At 34.0% G+C, this 19,355-nt stretch overlaps 1 long non-coding RNA gene across 3 annotated transcripts in view; it reads right to left on the reverse strand.

Annotated features, from left to right (window-relative positions):
* Positions 1-635: 635 nt before the first annotated feature.
* Positions 636-19,355, reverse strand: part of LOC129457490 (uncharacterized) — a 319,456-nt gene continuing 300,736 nt past the window's right edge. For 2 of the 3 annotated variants that reach the window (XR_008649271.2, XR_008649272.2), the window contains 3 exons: positions 2,882-3,094; positions 2,160-2,278; positions 636-899 (listed from right to left, as the gene is read on the reverse strand). This is a non-coding gene — a long non-coding RNA (uncharacterized lncRNA). Of the gene's footprint in view, positions 900-2,159; positions 2,279-2,881; positions 3,095-3,197; positions 3,230-19,355 lie in introns of those variants that run through there. The other variant, XR_008649273.2, reaches the window with a different exon arrangement.

The raw sequence follows: 19,355 nt of genomic DNA on the forward strand, positions 1-19,355 counted from the left end.
GGGAGATATACAGGTAAGAAAAAAGCAGGACTAAGAAGAGGGAAAAACACTTGTGAGGTTCCCTGAGGGAGGGCATGGTGTGATTGGAGAATGAAAAATGATTCCATATATCTGACCAAACAGGGTGGGTAAGGATGGAAGGAGTAAAAAATGAAGCTGCACAGGAGTGCCCTGTAAACCTTAGTAATACTATGGGACTTTATCCAAAGGCAAATTGGGGGCTATAAATATTTAACAAGTAAAATAGCATGATCAGATTTGAAATTCAGATGGTCATTCTGATTACAGGGTATAAAATGGATGAGTGGGAGACCTGCACAAAGCTGGGAGACTTGTTTCAGTGATGAAGATATTGCAGTAATTTAGGTCGAAGAACTATGGGAGCCTGGAAGAAGAATTTGAAAATGAGGACCCACACTTAACCAAGGAATGGAGACATTGAATCATCCTTGGGTCAACTGACTAAACTGAGTTTTATTACCTGTAAAGCCAGGAATAGCTGTGGGATTTGGTAACCCCACAAAGGTCCTCTTGCCTTGTTAGATGCTAGCTGAACAGCCTGCTAGACTTCTTTTCTTCTTAAAATCCAACACTCACTCTTTTTAATGCTAGAGAACAGAGGTTAAGTAAGTCAGGGATTCTTTTTTCCTAGCTGGTGTTGCCATCACAGGATGATTCAATGAAGCCAGCTGGCCATATGCAGGCCTCCTTGGACTCCTTCACCTGCTAATAATGGAGAGTTGCAGAATTCTCAGTTGAGCACAAAGAGTGAACTGATTCAAAAGGTGTGACTGATCACTTGCAGATGCTGCTGCCAATTATTCCTTCTTCAGCTAGAGCTTATGGGATAGTTTTCCTCAACTGACTATATACTGATGGTAGTAACTTGGTATGGAGATCTGGAAAAGGACACATATGGTAATAAGACTTCCTAAATTTCAGTTTTGAACTCCGTAAAATGTACTAATTGAACATAGACTACTTTATAGAAACATGGGATCCAGAGGCAATCATACATTTCATATATTGCAGATTTCTTAAATTGCATTGTCTGCATATTAGCAGTCATTGTACATTTGATGCAGTGGGAGACCATTTAGTCGGAGATGAGCTGATTCATTGTATTATTGCTGTGATATAACATATTTTCCAAAAAATATGTGTTATGCATTAAATCTTTACTGAAAATGGGTTATTATAATTCAGAGAAAATTATCCTATTTTCCCCCAAATAAAAGAGGTAGGAATAATGGGAATAAATAATTATTAATCGAGAAAAAGTAGAAAAGTGGGCTCAAATTTAAAATGTATTTTGCGGTTACCATTGACAGAGTAAATGGTTTCTTAAATATTTTTTGTTCAGCAATAAGAATTGACACTTATTATACTGTACATGACGGTGGTGATTCTATAATAATAGAGTATTACTGTTAATCATGGAACAAAGAGAAAGTGACTTAGTGATCAATGGCAGTTACATTAGAATTGCAACATATGGTAAATTGAATCTTTTTGTACAGTGCCATTTAGTTGTTTGGGAGCATGTACCAAATTAATGGGAATATCAGGTAAATTTAACAACTTTACTGTTTTAATTGGTCCTGAAGTAGGTAATTACATTAACTATAAAGTCAGTTTGTCCTTTTTTCATTATTTATGATGCGAAAATGTACACCAGGCATACACTAATCAAAATGCGATTGTAACATACATGGTTGGAGCCTGCTCCAAATACAGTCCAAAACATGAAAGAAAAAGAAGCAGGAAGTTACTCTGAAGCATATTTTTGTATTGCACTGAAAAGCTATTTTTCTGTTTTGGGTTTTGTTGTAATATAGCTGGATTAAAGATATAACAGTGTTTCTAAATTTTTAAAAATATTTTAAAATTTCTAGTAACTGAAGAATAACCTAAATAGTTTTTCTTTTAGATTATTTGGTTTTAAAGCTATCTGGTTGTCATGGAGTCTTCAATATCCCAATTCCTGTCTTGTTAAATTCAAAGATTTTGCATAATGAATAGTTGTTGAAATGTTTTGAATCCTTCTTGGAAAGATAGGTGGTCTTTTCAATTGTGCCTTCATCAGTGGTTCTCAACTCTGGCAGCACATTTGAATTACCTATAAATATAAAAAACAAGTCGTAGTTCCCAGGACCTACTTGTGAAGATTATGATTTAATTTGTCCGAGTGTGGGCCAGGACAGAGGTATGTTTGCGATTTCCCCAGGTGATTCTGTCACACAGCAAGAGATGGTAACCATAACTGTAAATGTGGGTCCTACATCAACAGGAAAAGATAAAAATTTAATTTATATGATCTTTTATCACCATATTAACAGTACAATTTGGATTTAACAGATAGAAAAAAAAAGAACATAGGGCCTGCTGACATTTGGAAACACAAATCCAAATTGAGCAAGATGGGCAGTTAGTAAAATACTGTTGAATTAGATTAGAATTGAAAGTCTTCTAAATATGACAGTATTGACAAAGTTTCCATTTTGCAACTTAAAACAAAATAAAACAATGACATTTGGATCACTAAAGAGTGAATTAAGGCAAGGAAGTGAATAAAAATCATCTCCATTCTAGTGCCTGGTGTTTACATCTTCAGATACTTAAGAGAAACATTCTCTATTTGGAATTACAAATAATACTGACATTCACTGAGAAGTTACTATGGTAGAATGTATTTCACAGGTTAACTTTTTAACTTGTCAGAGCAATGCTAAGAAGGATGCTATTATTATTCCAATTCTGCAGAGCAGAGACTGAAGTACAGAGGAGTTCAATGATGTGGCCAAGTCTATGAGACTACTAAGTATTAGTATGTCTATCTGATCCAGTTTGACTCCAAAGCCTACTTGCATGACCTCCTTACCTGTCTCTGTTTCTATGTCAAGTAACCTAGGTAAAATGCACTATGGTCAATAACCAATGCCAGGATGTGTTGTGAAGGAAAAGCAACTGATTCTTCTCTCAGTCTTGTAAATCTGTCTCTTCTTCCACATGAGCTTCTGCAATGAGCTTGCTTTATACATAATCCATGGAGATTGTCTCACTGCCTGCCCTTTGCAGAGGCCAACTGGGGTCTCTGGAAGGAATAAAGAGGTGTGATGAAAAGACAGCTATTTAAAAACCCATACCTTTTATTTATACCCTGTGAAAATATAAAATGCTCTTTGATATTTACCTACCTAGGTGATAGTATCTTCCTATGAGAATTCCTAACAATACAATCCAGAAGCATGGTAAAATTAATTTTCAGTTTACATCTTTGTAGATACAGAGAGTAAACTAGTAGTGACAAGAAACTGTACTTTACTTATATGACTTTATAAGTTTTTATGTATAAAAATAAACAAATTATATTGTATTTATATAAAATAAACATTTTACTATATTTTAAAACATTATTTTTATCTATCGTCTATAAATGAGATTTAACTTCTTAATCCTAACAATTTAAAATAAAGAAGAGAGATCAAATTCACACACGCAGGCCATGAATAAAATCTGAGAATATGGAAAATATTAATTATATTCCACAGTTTATAGCAAAAGTTACAATGTTAATAGAAGAATTAGTCATAGAAACAAGAAGCTGGTAGGAGCATTATTCCTATTTTGTGTTAAAAAAAAAGGAAATAAAAGAAGTGTGGACTTAGAAATAGATAAAGAGTGATGACATATTTTAATAAAGATATCTAGTTTGAGTGTTAGGTTAGTCCGAAATAAGTTGAACTTAATAAAAGGATGGAAAGAAACACAGAGAAGGCATGTCCACCTGTGGCCCAAATATAACATAGAGTATATACGTGAACAGAGAAAGTGACAGACAAAACAGAGAGAAACACAAATATAGAGATGACAGGGAAACCGACAGGGAAAGGAAAAAGACATAAACCAATCAGGGTCTGCCTCTGTGGCTGAATTTCAAAAGAGCTTCTGAAGAAGACAACGTAGAAATAACTGGAAGAGGTAAACTAGGTGAGTCTGTGGTTTCTGAAACTGGAGAAGGTATCAATGATGTCATAATTCCTGACAGTTTCCCTGACTTGCACAGAAGGATTAGAAGGACCCATGGGTAAAAAGCAAGGAAGCGCTTTCACTGAACTCTGAGATTCTTGGGTGAAAGGCATAATAACTTTGAAGGGAAGACTGAGTTTCTCAGGATATCAGATGGTGTCGTAATCAAAGAAAGCTATTTAAAGCAGATGTATATTCTTTAGGGAGAATATCAGACTCAGTTCCTATGGCTGCAGTAAATAAAAACTGCTGAATTTATTTCCTTTCTTTATTTTTTGAAGTAACCATGCTATTTTCCATTTTAAAAACTTTTGCTGTTTAAGCTCTTTACTCCATAGTATAAAAAGAGGATTATATATTTATAATGAAAAGTAAATTTCCTAAGTTCTTATAAGATTGCATGCGTGTATTCATATAATATTTGTTAAATCAACCACAATAAGTTTAGACAAAATTAGGAAACAACAATACTTATAAAAAATGAACTGCATTTCGTTTTATCATTTCTCCATAACATTATCTTGTGGATTTAATTCACAGACAGTAAGTTTTATTCAAAATGGAAATAAATGTAAATGATTAAAGCTGCTTTATAAAGTACAACATAATCCTATGATTAAAATAAAGTTGCAAAATAATATTTGATGACACGAAACAATGATATATTTTATATAAAAATGTATGTTAAAAACATAACCATTTTCTTTTAAAATATACCTTATATGGATAAATGGTGAGAAAGAGAGAGAGAGAACTAAAAAACTATACACCACACTATTAATATTATTTATCTCTGGATAATGAAGTTAGGATTTTATGGGAGATTTTTACTTCTTTTAATGTTTAGTGATTTCTAAATCATGTATAATAACCTCTAAAATAATAAAAAGTTTATTTTTAAATGATATCAGAGGAATTATTATATTCCCTTTAGGAAAGAAATATGATACTATCGACTGATGAATGTAAGGAACTTTTGTAAAAGGTGTACATTTATGTTTATATCCTTTGAGGATTAAATTACCACATTACTCAAATGTTACATATTTGTAAATTACTGTATATATTTAAATATATATTATATATAGTATGCAGTTAAAAGCATAACTATTTTTAATAGTCATACTTTATGTCTTCACTGTGATTTTCTGCCAATAAGATGAAAGCAGATCACTGTCATTGGGTATATACCCAATAGAGCATTTTACAGACTGTTAGAGATGGATTTTAAGGTACCTGTGACCAGTAGTTACCTTAAATGTGAGCTGCATTATTCTTAGCTTTCAAAATCCTTTGATCTATTTTATGATGGGAAGAGCAGGAAGCTAACAGTGTTTCCATTCAATAACTTTTTGGGAAAAGTACTTTGACTAGTATTTTCCTTTTCATTTACCTGCAACAGCCTAAACCTAAAATTATTTTGGTAAATGGAAATAATTTTAATTATTTAAGTTATATTTATTGACAAATGAAAATTTTATCAGGATTAATATATTTGTGTTCATTTATTGAGGAAAGTAAAATTCAGCAGTCAACTAAAATTTTACTTTACTGAAATGAAAGTTTTACGGTAATCGTAAATAAAATCTGCCTTAAGAAAATATAACAACAGGAAACCAGTTGCAAAATGTGAGAATAGATTGACATTTTCTGACAATATCTATAGGGCATTTAAAAATCCAAACAATTGCTTCTTCGCCTTTTGCCTAAGTATAGTTTCTTTTCTTATCAGTTTTTTAAGAAACAAACAAGCAATGATATGAGCAAACTGTCAGATACTCAACTGACTGGCTGAGACTCAAGTAAGTTTAAAAGAAAAATGACACAAATACCACCAGTTTAGTCAAAATGGGCAATCTTCTAGCCCCATGAGGACACAACCTAAATGTGCCTATTTAAAGATCAAAGATATACTAAGACAGTTTGGACCTTTGATCTTCACATGACTGCTGGAGTTTCACATCACACTTGAATAGGGCCCTTTTGTTTTGTCACGAGTCTCGTTCTTCCACCAACCAGTGTTATCCGTTAAACCCAAAGTGCAGGATGGATAGTTGGGAATAGTACAGCAATTATGTGAGAGGCCTGGGGCAATGATAGCTCTGGAAGAAACACATGTCTGTTTTATATATGAGCGATTTTCATACATAAAGATGGATGTTTCTAAATGCTTATGCTCAGTTGAAGAACATTCAAAATACAGATTTTTACTTGTAAAGTAATAGATTTAGGTGCATTGTTGTGAATACTGCAAGACAGCATTAACCAGAGTGTTCAGGACTTGATCTGTTCTGCAGCAATTATAGTCATAGATATATTAGGTACTGATTATAAAATTTTGTTCAGCACACAATATAAGCAAGTCATCTCTTTAAATGCTATTCTGTAAAATCTTCAAAAAAAGTGTAACTTCATAAATTCTGTTTTACCAGCAAGACAGACAGGGAATTCTCTGATCATATGTTTTGATAGGTATTTTTCAACATATTGGGGTTTATCATTTTTTATATCTTGGTAGACCACTGTTACTTTGTTCCCACAACAGAGGACAGACTGGTACAATATAAAGTATAGATAGGTCCTTTTAGAATTATTTTGTAGTCTGTATGACCTCAAGTTATATTCTCATGTCAATACTAACCTACTCTATTTGTATTTATTAATGTTAAACCGTTTATTTTTTTGTCATATTTGTTTAGTATTTCCTTCTATCTACTGTGAAAGTGGGTTTCAAACTAAAATAGGCAAGACAAGTGAGGGTAATATGGAAATGATGCCTAAGATAAATAAGCAATTTTTTAGGTTAACTTCAGTTAAAAGTTAGATAAATCCCATCTCATTTTATGATGCAATTCTATATAGGAGGCTGATGAATTACTATGTCAAATTTACTAAGTCTTGGAGAAATTAGGAAAATAAATAGCTCAAGGGAGAAAAATATGATACATTATTGATTTATATAGGAAGCAGATAAATCACTAAGTTTACTAGTGATCTATATAATTAGTTGTATTTCAACCAGAAAGTGAGTTTTGAGGGAAATGTGCCTCCTGACTGTATATAAAAAATGATTATTCAAATTTTCATGGTGTATTTTCAGAGAGAAGGAAGATAGATTTTAAGCTTATAGGACTTGCAGAAGGTATGAAAAAAGGAATTTTAGTTGATTGTTTGGATGATGGAACCAGAATCAAAGGAAATTATTTAGCTGAAATTTCATGCTTACTTCTCAAGTTGAAGTATAACTAAGGTAAGTATGAAACCCTATACTTCAGCAAACAAACAAAAAAGAAAATAAAAACTCAACACAAGTAAAACACAGGTGGACAGCAGCAGGTGTGCAGAAGCCTGTGATATGTCTTAAAAATTTTGTTTTGAAACAATTGGTATGCAACCCAAATAAAGATGGGTCAACTTATGGTCAGTTTCATCATGGTTTTACATTCAAAATAAATGTTTCAATCAAATAAAAATAAAGCATCTAATAAAAATTTGCAATGCAATTTGTATCATTAGTGAAACCTCTCAAACATGCTTAGCATAGTAAAGTTTGAGTTAATCTCAAAACTTATCTGTTATGGTAGCTCCTCCCTAAATATATCTCCTTTCTTCTCTCTCACAATTCACTCCCCTATCTAAATACATTGTTGTTCAACTCTTGGCTTTCTTCACGATAATCTCTCTGACTTCTTTTTAAATCTTGACTCAAATATCACCATATAAGAGGACATTTCCTAACACTTGCCACTTTCTTTTTATTCATGGAACTTATCACTTCCAAAATATTTTAAAATCTATCTTCACCACAATATAAGCTCCATAAATATTTATTGAATGAATGTCTGTTAATCTTCTGCTCCAAAATTTGCATATACTTTTCCTAAAAAGTTTCCATTCCCCTTGTAGTATAAGACCTAAACTTCAGGACTATACTGTTCATCAGACTTCTTTTTCCATAAGTCTGCCCTGATTGTGTTTGCCCCTCAAAATCATGGTCTTTCATAAATGGGAGAGGAAATAAAGTTCACAGAAGAAAATAATTTTATTTTCTTTCCTTTTCCAAGGTTATCTCCTTCCTCCTCTGCTCTCTACATTTGCTACAGAGACCTCCATTTTTCTTTTATTGAAAACTATACTTTTCTATTGATGTTTACTTGCAAACAGCCCCTTGAGTTTACACTGAAATAAGAAGAGAGATTTAGGACCAATATATTGCAATATATTAGGGAATTTCTAAATTTCTTTTTGTATTTTGTACTGTTCAAAACTTACTTGAGAATTGCTTTCCATTCAGGGAAACATGCTTGAAGAGTTATATTATTAATAGCAACACCATTAGTTATTATAATAATTAGCTTTGTTAGTTACTGTGATATAAATGATGATAATTTATTGAGCAAGCAGATCTTTGTGAACACTTGCATGTAAGCATTGGTTCCATATATTTGAAATTTAAGAAATTAAATATATTCATGGATTATGAAATAGTTGATATTTCTGTAAGATAAGCCTGGAAAGTTTCCATATTAATGTAGAAATTTTTCCTATTTTATTATGCAGTAGTGAGGTTTGGAATTTAAACACAAAATATTTCAGGTATAGGTACTCTTAATTCAGATACAATATTTATATATGGTTCCAGAGATATCTGCCAAGAGCAGAGTTAAAAGCTAGCTTAAGGGAGAATAAGAACATAGAGTAATATATTTTCATAGTTTGTCTCTCTTTTCTTCCTGTTAGATTTCATAAGTTTTCTCTCTTATTAGATTAAGTTTCTGCTATTCGACCCATGTGGATTCACAGGAGTTGAAAAACCACTTCTCATTTCATGTATTATACATGTAGCAACAATGAGAAACTAATCAATAGTCTTGCTACTACAAATTTCAGAGAAATAACTGACTAGTTCACTTGAGTTCAATGAGTTATGGTGAGAAATACAGAAAGTCACTAAATAAATAAGACTATCAATTACTGTGAGCCAGCTAGGCCCCCCAAATTGCCCCCAGATCCTATACTGTTGACTTCAAAGATATACTGATGTTAATGTCTTATTTACATTATCTTTAGAGTAGTATCTTAAAATTTCTTGTTTTCTTAATTTATTATTTCTCTGAAAGTGAAGTGTCAAATTAAATTAAATTTGGCTTAAAGCTGCTTCTGTACATAGCAAATTGTAACCTAACTTAGTAAGTAAACAAACTACAACCTAACTTGAGAATATATTCTTTTTACAAGTTACTGAGTCTTGGTCAATCATAGCAGCAGCTGAGCTTTTTTTTTTTTTTTTTTTTTTTTTGAGACAGAGTCTCACTCTGCCGCCCAGGCTGGAGTGCAGTGGCGTGATCTCAGCTCACTGCAAGCTCTGCCTCCTGGGTTCATGCCATTCTCTTGCCTCAGCCTCCTGAGTAGCTGGGACTACAGACGCCCAGCTAACTTTTTTTTTGTATTTTTAGTAGAGACAGGGTTTCACCATGTTAGCCAGAATGGTCTTGATCTTCTGACCTCGTGATCCACCCACCTTGGCCTCCCAAAGTGCTGGGATTACAGGCATGAGCCACCACGCCCGGCCCATAGCAGCTGAGCTTTTAAATAAGCACAAGTTACAAACCGCTCAGATGTATTCAAATAAGGCAATGCCAAACTGTAACCAAGTAGGTTATTTCTGTATGTCACTTCCTTTTTCTCTCCATAAATACTGTTTGCTCACATTGCTAGGTGGAGCTCTCTGAACCTTTACTGGTTCAGGGTGCTGCCTGATTCATGAATTGTTTCTTTGTTCACATAAGCTCTGCTAATTTAATTTGTCTAAAGTTTTTCTTTTCACAAATTGGCGTCAGAAGTAAAATCCAGAGTAAACCCCCAAGGACCCTTAGGAACACTGAGTAAGCCAAGTTATCTGCCAGGGCCCATTGTGCCCATTAATCTCTATCAAATTTGAGCTCCACAGATTTGTGTTTTGAGCTTTCTGAATATTTGAGCAGTTTTTACTGGACTAGGTAGAATTGACTTGGATCTGATAATTAAGTGGATTGAATACAGTTACAGGCCTCAGGTAGGCCATAATTGACTGGACTGGATACAGTTAGAGGCCTCAGGTAATCCATTTTTGAAAAGGAGCTTGTCTAAATCTAAGAAATCTGAAACTCCAGGAGTCCAGGACTCCACTTTCTGGACACTGGCTGATTTAATGTACAAAGACTGAGGGCCCAGAACTTGTGTAATTTTGGAAAAATTGATTAACCTTCCTAAGGACAACTTAGAATTACAGTGACTACAATGGGGAATTTTTTCATATAGATAAAATTGTTCACTTGCAAAGTGCTTTAGAAAAGAATGGATCCCAAATATCACCAGAGCAATTGGATGCATTCTTTAATTGGTATACAGTGGCATCTAAAATATTAAATTAACCAAAATATATCTGTTTAAAAGGTTTCTTACAAAAGGCAAATGAAAAACAAATCTTACAGTGTTTTTTAAAAAATATTACTATGTTTCGGATATTCTTTAATAAATTGACAAGCTTGTATTATTCTGACACATGACTAAAATTTTAGAATAAAAGTTGTAAGATATGTTTCTGTTGATAGATTTATGTATGTCTGTATGGATGATATCTATCTATATATTTTCCTATCTATTTATGATCTTGCCAAATTAAATGGTAAAAGAGCTCTATTTAATTTGCTTAAGAAAAATAAGTGCTTATGTTAATACAGTATTCCCTCAGGAAAATAAGAAATAATCCAAATGCTTTTCTAGTTCACATGACTTGGGTAATTTCTGATAAACAAGAGTATCATTGATTTGATTAAAACAGGCATATCTTCAGGGTTTTGAGCCTGAAATATAATATATACCTGTTCTACCTAGGTTTACAGGAAGAAAAGCTTATGATCTTCCTACATTACAAAATTTAAGAAAAATAACTTTAGATGACGGCTAGCTATTTAATGTCTCATCTTTATAAGCAATCCAAACATAATTTTAAAAAACAAATCAGTTAAATAGCTTTAAGTAAGATAAAATTTTCATGTAAAACTTGCCCTTTCTGTACCAGAAGGTTTTAACATTCTCATCATCAAGAATGAAAATTAAAGCTGTGGGAAATCTGTATAAACAACAATTTCATTCTCAGGCCTAGCATAAAAACCAAAACCAAAACCAAACCCTAAGAGAACCAAGGTAAAAGTTTGCCTCCTCCACAATTTCTTGTTAAAGAGAAACTGAAGATATTTGGGATTCTTAGTAAACATGTTCTGTGCCATACTGACAAATTTACTAAGAGAAAGCTCATGCTTCTAGAAATTGTGATTCATAGATATGCCAAGCTACAGATTTCTGGTGTGATAGACAGTTCACAATTGTTTCCCAGTGTTCGCTGGAAGTTAAGATCACAAGGGTTAAGAATTCTAATTAACATATGTAAAATTACTAGAAATCATAAGAGAAACAATGCTGTATGCAAATGTACTTAGCTAATAGGTATGTTTGGTAAAAAAAAAAAAAAGCTATCAGGTATGAAGATGTTTTGTTATGTTAAGAGAAAAATAATAATTTTTGTCCTAAATTAGAATGACTGGTTGTTCCAAAATTAGAAGAGAAAAAGCATAGGACAAAAACTTAATGGATGAGAAAGTGGTAGGAAGTTTGTGGAAGGTGAATTTTGTGAAAGAAATTGTATGTGTAGTCAAGCTAGTCAAACTAAGATGAAAAAATTTTTTTTTCTAAAAGTTGAACATTAATATAAAAAAATACACTGATGAAAAACTAGAACTTGATCCTCTCTGTCATAACAACAAGGTTTTCTTGAAGTGTTGACCTGCTTTTAATAGAAAATCGTGAAGATTTTTTTTTCATCCTTTTAAGTAATTAGTCCAGGAAACAAAGATTCTGTGTTTTACCAAGAAAATTTTCTTTGCTTAATTGTCTTTATTAGGCTTTTGATAACTTAAGAAAACTGAGTCCTCTCTAATTAAAAAAAAAAAAAAGCTGAGGATTTTGTGCACTGTGTAACTTTCTGTACTTAAAGTATTTAAATTTATCACTTTGGTTAAATACATGAATATTGTTCACAGTGGCCTGTGATCCTATTTTGATCAAATATTTTAAACCTTTTTCTAGACTGGCCCTTGGAAAATGTCAAAAGAATATCTCTGTATAAAAAGAGATATGTTAGGCTGGGCGCGGTGGCTCACGCTTGTAATCCCAGCACTTTGGGAGGCCGAGGCGGGCGAATCACGAGGTCAGGAGATCGAGACCACGGTGAAACCCTGTCTCTACTAAAAATACAAAAAATTAGCCAGGCGTGGTGGCGGGCGCCTGTAGTCCCAGCTACTCAGAGAGGCTGAGGCAGGAGAATGGCGTGAACCCGGGAGGCGGAGCTTGTAGTGAGCCGAGATCGCGCCACTGCACTCTAGCCTGGGCGACAGAGCGAGACTCCGTCTCAAAAAAAAAAAAAAAAAAAAAAGAGATATGTTAATTGGGCTTATTATATTTTATGTTATGGGAAGCATTATCACATAATAAGTATAGAATGCTAAATGTTCTTTGAGTTATATTTGTAAGAATGTGGTATTAATATGGGTTTTAAAAATTCTACGAAATTTATAAAAATATAATAGTCCTGGTATAATTCTATCAGTAATAATTCTAGTTATTTTCTTAAAATGTTTTATGTGACAGAAATAACTAAATTTCTTTGTCAATGGTGTTATTATTTAATGAACACTCATCAAATTTTAAACATGACCATTTAAGTCTTGTCACTCATAAACAGTTAATTGTTTACTTTGGTACTTTCCTGAACTACAAGAAGCCTAAAGTGGTTTGTCTTCAAGGAGAATACTGAAAAGGTATCTAACAAGTACAGGTTTCTGATAACTTTAAGATCATACCATTGACTAAGAATTCTCAGAGCTCTCTTGAAAAAACAAACTGATTTATAAAAATTTTAACCCAATGTCAAGCAGAACAATAATTAATAAAATACTAAGGAAATGATTGGCAGATTTGGATGCTAAGTCACCAGTACTGAAATTGTTAAGATGTGCAATTTGAAGATTGATCCCAGCCAAATAACCTATGTTAACCTATTTAAAAACAACTATTCACTTGGAGGAACAAAATTGTTATTTAATAGGATGCAAATTTAACATTAATGTGGACTCAAGAAAAGCCTGGATGGCCACCTGGTCCTTCTTGAGTCCTTAAATCTTCCATTATTATGGAAGCTCTGCACTCTATGATTCATCATGGAAAAGATAAAATGATCCAAATCATGAAAAAATTGGTGGGGTGATTGTTTCAAAATTGCCAAAATGGTTTATAATAACCAAGTTTGGTTTTTCAAACTCATAATTCTGGCAAGACAATTAAAAGCCTTAGGTGACATTTCTGGCATTAGCTAGATCACTTGAACACTTTCAGATGGGTGCCATTCAATTGCCATCATCAATGCACGTTTCCAGTGCAGGATGTTTTCCTATTCACAGGAAGATTTCCTATGCAGGAATTTGATGCTTTATCAGTAGATAAAAGGTTATTAGAAAATGTATTTCCCTCATAGGACGTTTCTGGAGATATCTCCAGTGATATAAGTACTTACACTGGACAATTGTAAAAAGTTAAATATGACATTACAAGCACAATGGCATTAGACAAAGCTAACTGAATCAATTGGATTGACTTGTTCAAAGGTGTTACTATTTGGTGGCAATCAGATTTACGCCCACTGGAAAACATAGATTGACATCTATGAAATAGTTACTGGATGTCCTATCCCCGTAACAATAGAATCTCATGTATCTCTCACTCATAAACTCTGGCGTGACCCAACAGTGCAAGGCTTTCATGCATTATGCCAAATCATATTTTCACCAGGTTAAAGAAACCCATTGTGACCTACCAACTAATGATAACCAAACCTTTCACAAACTAGAACCCAGAGATTGGGTCTTTTAGAAATGACATCAGAGACACTGCCTTGAACTCCATTGGAAGGGACCTTTCCAGGTTTTTTCATAGAAGTTTAGGGTCTGGAGTCTTGGATCCACAAGTCTCAAATCAAAAGACCCATCTATATTCCTTGAACTGTTCATCTGTTGGAGACTTTCAGGTAAAGACGATTAAGAAAGTTTTTCCCAAAAATGGAGATGTCATACTAGATAGGGACAGCTTTTCCAAGATCCTGGATCAAGACTGGTCTGTCATCATGAAAGTCTTTTATTTTTACCTTTAATTCCTATTTCCTGTTGCCCCAATCACTAACCTTTTCTTACAGAAAAATCTCTGGGACCATAATCTGTGGAAGGCTTTAACAAGAAACCAGAGACTGCTTCTTGTTCTCCTACCACCACTAGAAATAGTACTTTGGCATTTCCAATTAATAACCTAATCACTACCAAATATAGAAAACCTATCCAAGTAGTGCCTGCAAAATGTAGAATATATTGTACTTTTAATCATCTAGTACTCAAGACTTGGGGACTACCTGAGCTCTTGCTATTTGGCCTGGCTCATTCCTGCCTTTTGAAGAGCTTTTCCTGAAAGTTCAGATAGTACCTTCCATAATCACAGTTTAAAGCAGTCTATAACCAAAATTAGTACCAATCTCAAAGTAGATGAAGATATTAATTTCCACTGAGAAAGATTCCAGTTGGGCTCCTGGTGGCTACCTCTTGGCAGTAGTGAGATACTAATAATATGGATCTTCAAGCTAATTCGTAAATTAAGAAAATCTTGGATTCTGTGCCAATGAGACCTCCCAGTGTTTCAGACAAGTAGAAGCCACTCTCCAAAAGGTGAATGAAAACACTGGTGTTCAACAAAAACACTTAATGGAATATTATGCAGCTTGAGATCCCCTTTTTGTCCATGTTGAGGGCTTGTGTAGGGTGTTGAAGAAAACTGAATGTTGCGTTTATCTTTCCCCTTTTGTTACTACTGCAGAAAGCTTAAGATATTTCTCTAGACAACGCCACTTAAAACATTTTAAAAATTCTGAAGTGAAAGGAAGACATAATGTGTTTGTGGCAGCAGCTAAATTTTGATTTGCAGGTATTCTGAATGGTGAATAGCAAGCTTGACTCTTCTAAAGTTTACTCATTTTTATGTTTTTTTTGTGTGACTTTCAAAGTTACTATGACTTTCATTACCAGCTTTACTACAAAGATGAACACTTCTTTAAGTCAGGCCATTTTATAGCAAACTGTGGTCCTTAATTCTCAAATAAAGACTGTGTCCAATTGGACTTGAATACTGCTGAACTCTATTTATTGCCTGAGCTTTGAATTTTTTGATTTTGTTTAGTTTGATTTATGGAGACTCCTGTTAAGAGGTGTACTTTAGTTTCTTAGTATTTATTTACAGACATCATAATAGTCCCCCTGATATATTGTATCCCCTCAAGAGTCTTAAATGCTTGTGTGCAGCCATTTTTGCACATCAGATAATCTCATTAGGGTTAGAATATCAAAAACATGAAGAAAGCTTACAGACTCATTCACTTAATTTGATATCGTAATTGTGAATTACATACTAAGACCAAATACATCCATTATGATGGTGACAGAAAGTGGGGTCAGTGTCCAAGGTTTTGGTCAGTGTCTCAAAATTGAGAAGTTAATCAAAAGGAACAAATTGTTAAAGTAAATTTTGTCTAAAGCTGCCTCTGTACAGAGCAAACTATAATCTAACTTACACGTAGACAAACTGCAAGCTAAATTGAGAGTATATTCTTCTAACAAGTCATAAAATCTTGGCCAATCACAACAGTCAAGTTTTCAGGCAATCACATGCTGCAAACCACTCAGACATGTTCAAATAAGGCAAACATTGAGCTATAACCAGTCAGGCTATTTCTGTATGTCAATTCGTTGTTCTGTGTATAAGTACTGTGGGTCTAAGTTGTTGATTGGAGTTCTCTGAACCTTTACTGATTCAGTGTGCTGCCCAATTCATGAATTGTTTTTTTGCTCAAAGCCACTCTGATAAATTTAATTTCCTAAAAGTTTTTCTTTTAACAGAAGAAATCTACCCTAAGATAACAGCTATGGTAAAGGATGAAAATCAAGAGAAATAGTAATGATTATATGTGGCAGAATAGTCTCTTCACACATCTTAATCCTTTTGGCACTCTCTGGGGGAAAGAAAGTGCAAAGAGAACAATAAAGTCAGTAGGCCTCCATGCCAAGTTATAACACCAACTCATAAAAGCTACCAGGAAAAAAAATTTTTCTCTACATTTTACCCTATGGTATACTTTATTCAATAATGCAAGTAGGCTATAATGGTGAGTTAACTATAGCAATGGGGAAAATGGCAGGTGTATGGAGTGCCCTTGATCTATATGATCTTTCTGGAATAATAACTTCAATTATCCAAAACTCATCCTTTTCATGATGGACTCAGTTCCTGTTCTTTTCTCAAGCTTATCTCAAAAGCTATCCAATTTAGATCTTGTCTTAGATGGTGCAACCAATATGCAAGGGAGAAGCATGATAGTAACTGAGAAGGAATTTCCTAGCAATCATGATGGGTCAGGTATATAGCAGATTAAAGATTTAATTTGACTGTGTAAAATAAATGTAACTGCCTTAGTAAATAAGCTGGCCTCAGTTAGATGCAAGCAGAGCTTTACTCTTTCTCATCACCATACCCGCAAAACTTCTTTTGGTGTGTTACTCCAGGCTCTCACAATGATATATTATGTAAGTCCTAGAGTTTTTCCAGTCATTCTTGGGTGTTAAACTGACCGCCAGACACTGCAGTTCTTCCTTTGTGGATGTATGTAGCAGTGTGCTGAAGTCAGTTCACACTGACCCTAGACAGAAACGTCCTCTCTAAAGAGGGTGCATAGTATCTTTATCACTTTCCTTAGAGTGGTCCATTCTTCTCTATCTCTATATTTCCCAGTGAAATATTTTCTTCTTTCCTTCTTTCTCCTTCCTTCCTTCCTTCCTTCCTTCCTTCCTTCCTTCCTTCCTTCCTTCCCTCCTTCCTTCCTTCCTATTTTTAAAATACTTTTGATTATCTCTAGTGCTGATTGATGGTCTAATGCTACCAGAATATTTTGTTAGTTTTGTATTTTTGAGACGAAGCCTCGCTCTGTCACCCAGGCTGGAGTGCAGTGGTGCGATCTCGACTCATTGCAACCTCCACCTCCTGGGTTCAAGTGATTCTCCTGCCTCAGCCTCCCAAGGAGCTGGGACTACAGGCACACACCACCATGCCTGGCTAATTTTTGTACTTTTAGTAGAGACGGGGTTTCACCGTATTAGCCAGGATGGTGTCTATCTCCTGACCTCATGATCCGCCCACCTCAACCTCCCAAAGTGCTGGGATTACGGGATTACAGGCGTGAGCCACTGTGCCCGGCCCCCAGAATACATTTTTTAAATCACTCTTTCCAAGATCTTCACGGTTAGTTTCTAGAATTTAGGACTGCTTGGTAATAAAATTTTTCTCTTGCTGCTAAAACTATAGAAAGCATCACATTTAGCATCCTTAGAGATATATATACATCATGAGGCTGCTTTCATTCTAGTTATGTTAAATTTTCTAACCACCAGGTACTCAACACACAGTTCTATACCATAAGAAATTTCCATGTGATCAAATTTATCTAGACATTACAATACTTCCCAGGTATCCTAATAAAATGTATTACTTGGCCTGATTTCCTACTCTGTGCCACAGGAATTTTAAATCTCCACTTTATTTAAACTTTTTACTACATTATTATATCATACCTCACACAGAAAATAGTAGTTACCAGTCATGAAATTCTTTACACATCCCTGCTCCCATACCAGCGTCTAAACTCGTCATCAATTCTGACCTTTCTGTTAGGACAGAGAAAGTGTATGTGCTCTTATCTAAAGTCAGTTTCTCTGTTTATATTCTCATAGGTCTCTCTGCTACAATCTCCAAAACTCTTACAAGTTCTGTATAAATTGAGCTTCTCCCTGACTCTTCCCATATTATGGATCATTTTGGTCTTTGTGCTGTAATCATATTAATCTTCTCCAAATGTGCCATATTGTTATCTTTCATCAATAGCAACATGAGTTTTTCCTTTTAAGATTCTGAAACTAGCATACATTTTGCAATCAAGGTCATAATACAAATGAATTATATCATTTTATCTTTCTTCATATTTCATAAAATAGTGTGACATGTTAAAATCTAAAGCACTGTAGGATTAATGAAAATGTTATTTCTGGCAAAAGTCTTCGCTCATGTTGTTTCTTTTCTCCTAAGCCCATTTCTTACCTAATTTATATTTATCCTTCATGCTTCAGCTTAGTCATATTTCCTCCCAAACATCTCAAATAGATAGATAAAAATATAACATAAATTATATTAAACTAATTAAATTAAATATATAAAGTACATTGTAACATGTAAACTGCATGGTGCACTGGAGAAAAACCAGGAAAACAAGTGGCAGAACTGCAGTTAGAATTGAGTAGAAGGCTTATCAAACCTGTGCAAACTTGGATGAGCCCATGGTGCTGAGTCACATCATCCTGTAGAAGCTAGCTAGTCCAACATCCTCATTTTTACAAGGACAAGAAATATTAAATGTCTCACCAAGAAAACCCAGCTACTTTGTGACAGAGGGCAGAACCTTAGATCAGATATTGGGACTTTTCTGTGAAAGAGCAGGACTATTTTAAGCATTGTAGATCATGCAGTATTTGTTTTATCTACCCAACTTGGGCACGGTAGAGTAAAAGTAGTCATAGACAATCTATAAATGAATAAACATGGTTCTATTCCAAAAATATCTTCTTTATAAAAATAAGTAGCATTTGAATTTGGATCATCAAATGTAATTTTTCAAACCTCACCTCAGAGTGTAGGACAGAGAGTCTGCACCCTCCATAATATAAAGACAATAACATGTTTTGCAGATGACAGTAAAGAGGACTGGGCATACACTACCTAAAATGCAAGAAAGGAAGATGAGTTGAATGAATGTAGCATGTGAGGTATTGTGTTGGCTCCTGGATGGTTATTCTAAAATACATACAAGTACAGTCAATTTTCAACATGAATTTCCAGAGTTTCCTTTTTTACACCAATGTTTCATGTATAAATTCACACTTTCTTATATAACTCAGTAAAAAAAAGGTACTAGTATTTTTAATTGAATATCTTGATTTCTTAAACTTTTTAAAATGCGTGGAGTCTGCTATGATTTTAAATTTTTTTCGGAACCATTACAAAGATCATAAAGCTAGGCAAAACAAAGAAAAAGTGGAAAAATTGCCTTGAAGATTCATAATTTCTCTCCTGTGGAAAAAGTTAAGATGAAC

Source organism: Symphalangus syndactylus, chromosome 11 (assembly GCF_028878055.3).
Source record: "Symphalangus syndactylus isolate Jambi chromosome 11, NHGRI_mSymSyn1-v2.1_pri, whole genome shotgun sequence".
NCBI lineage: Eukaryota > Metazoa > Chordata > Mammalia > Primates > Hylobatidae > Symphalangus > Symphalangus syndactylus.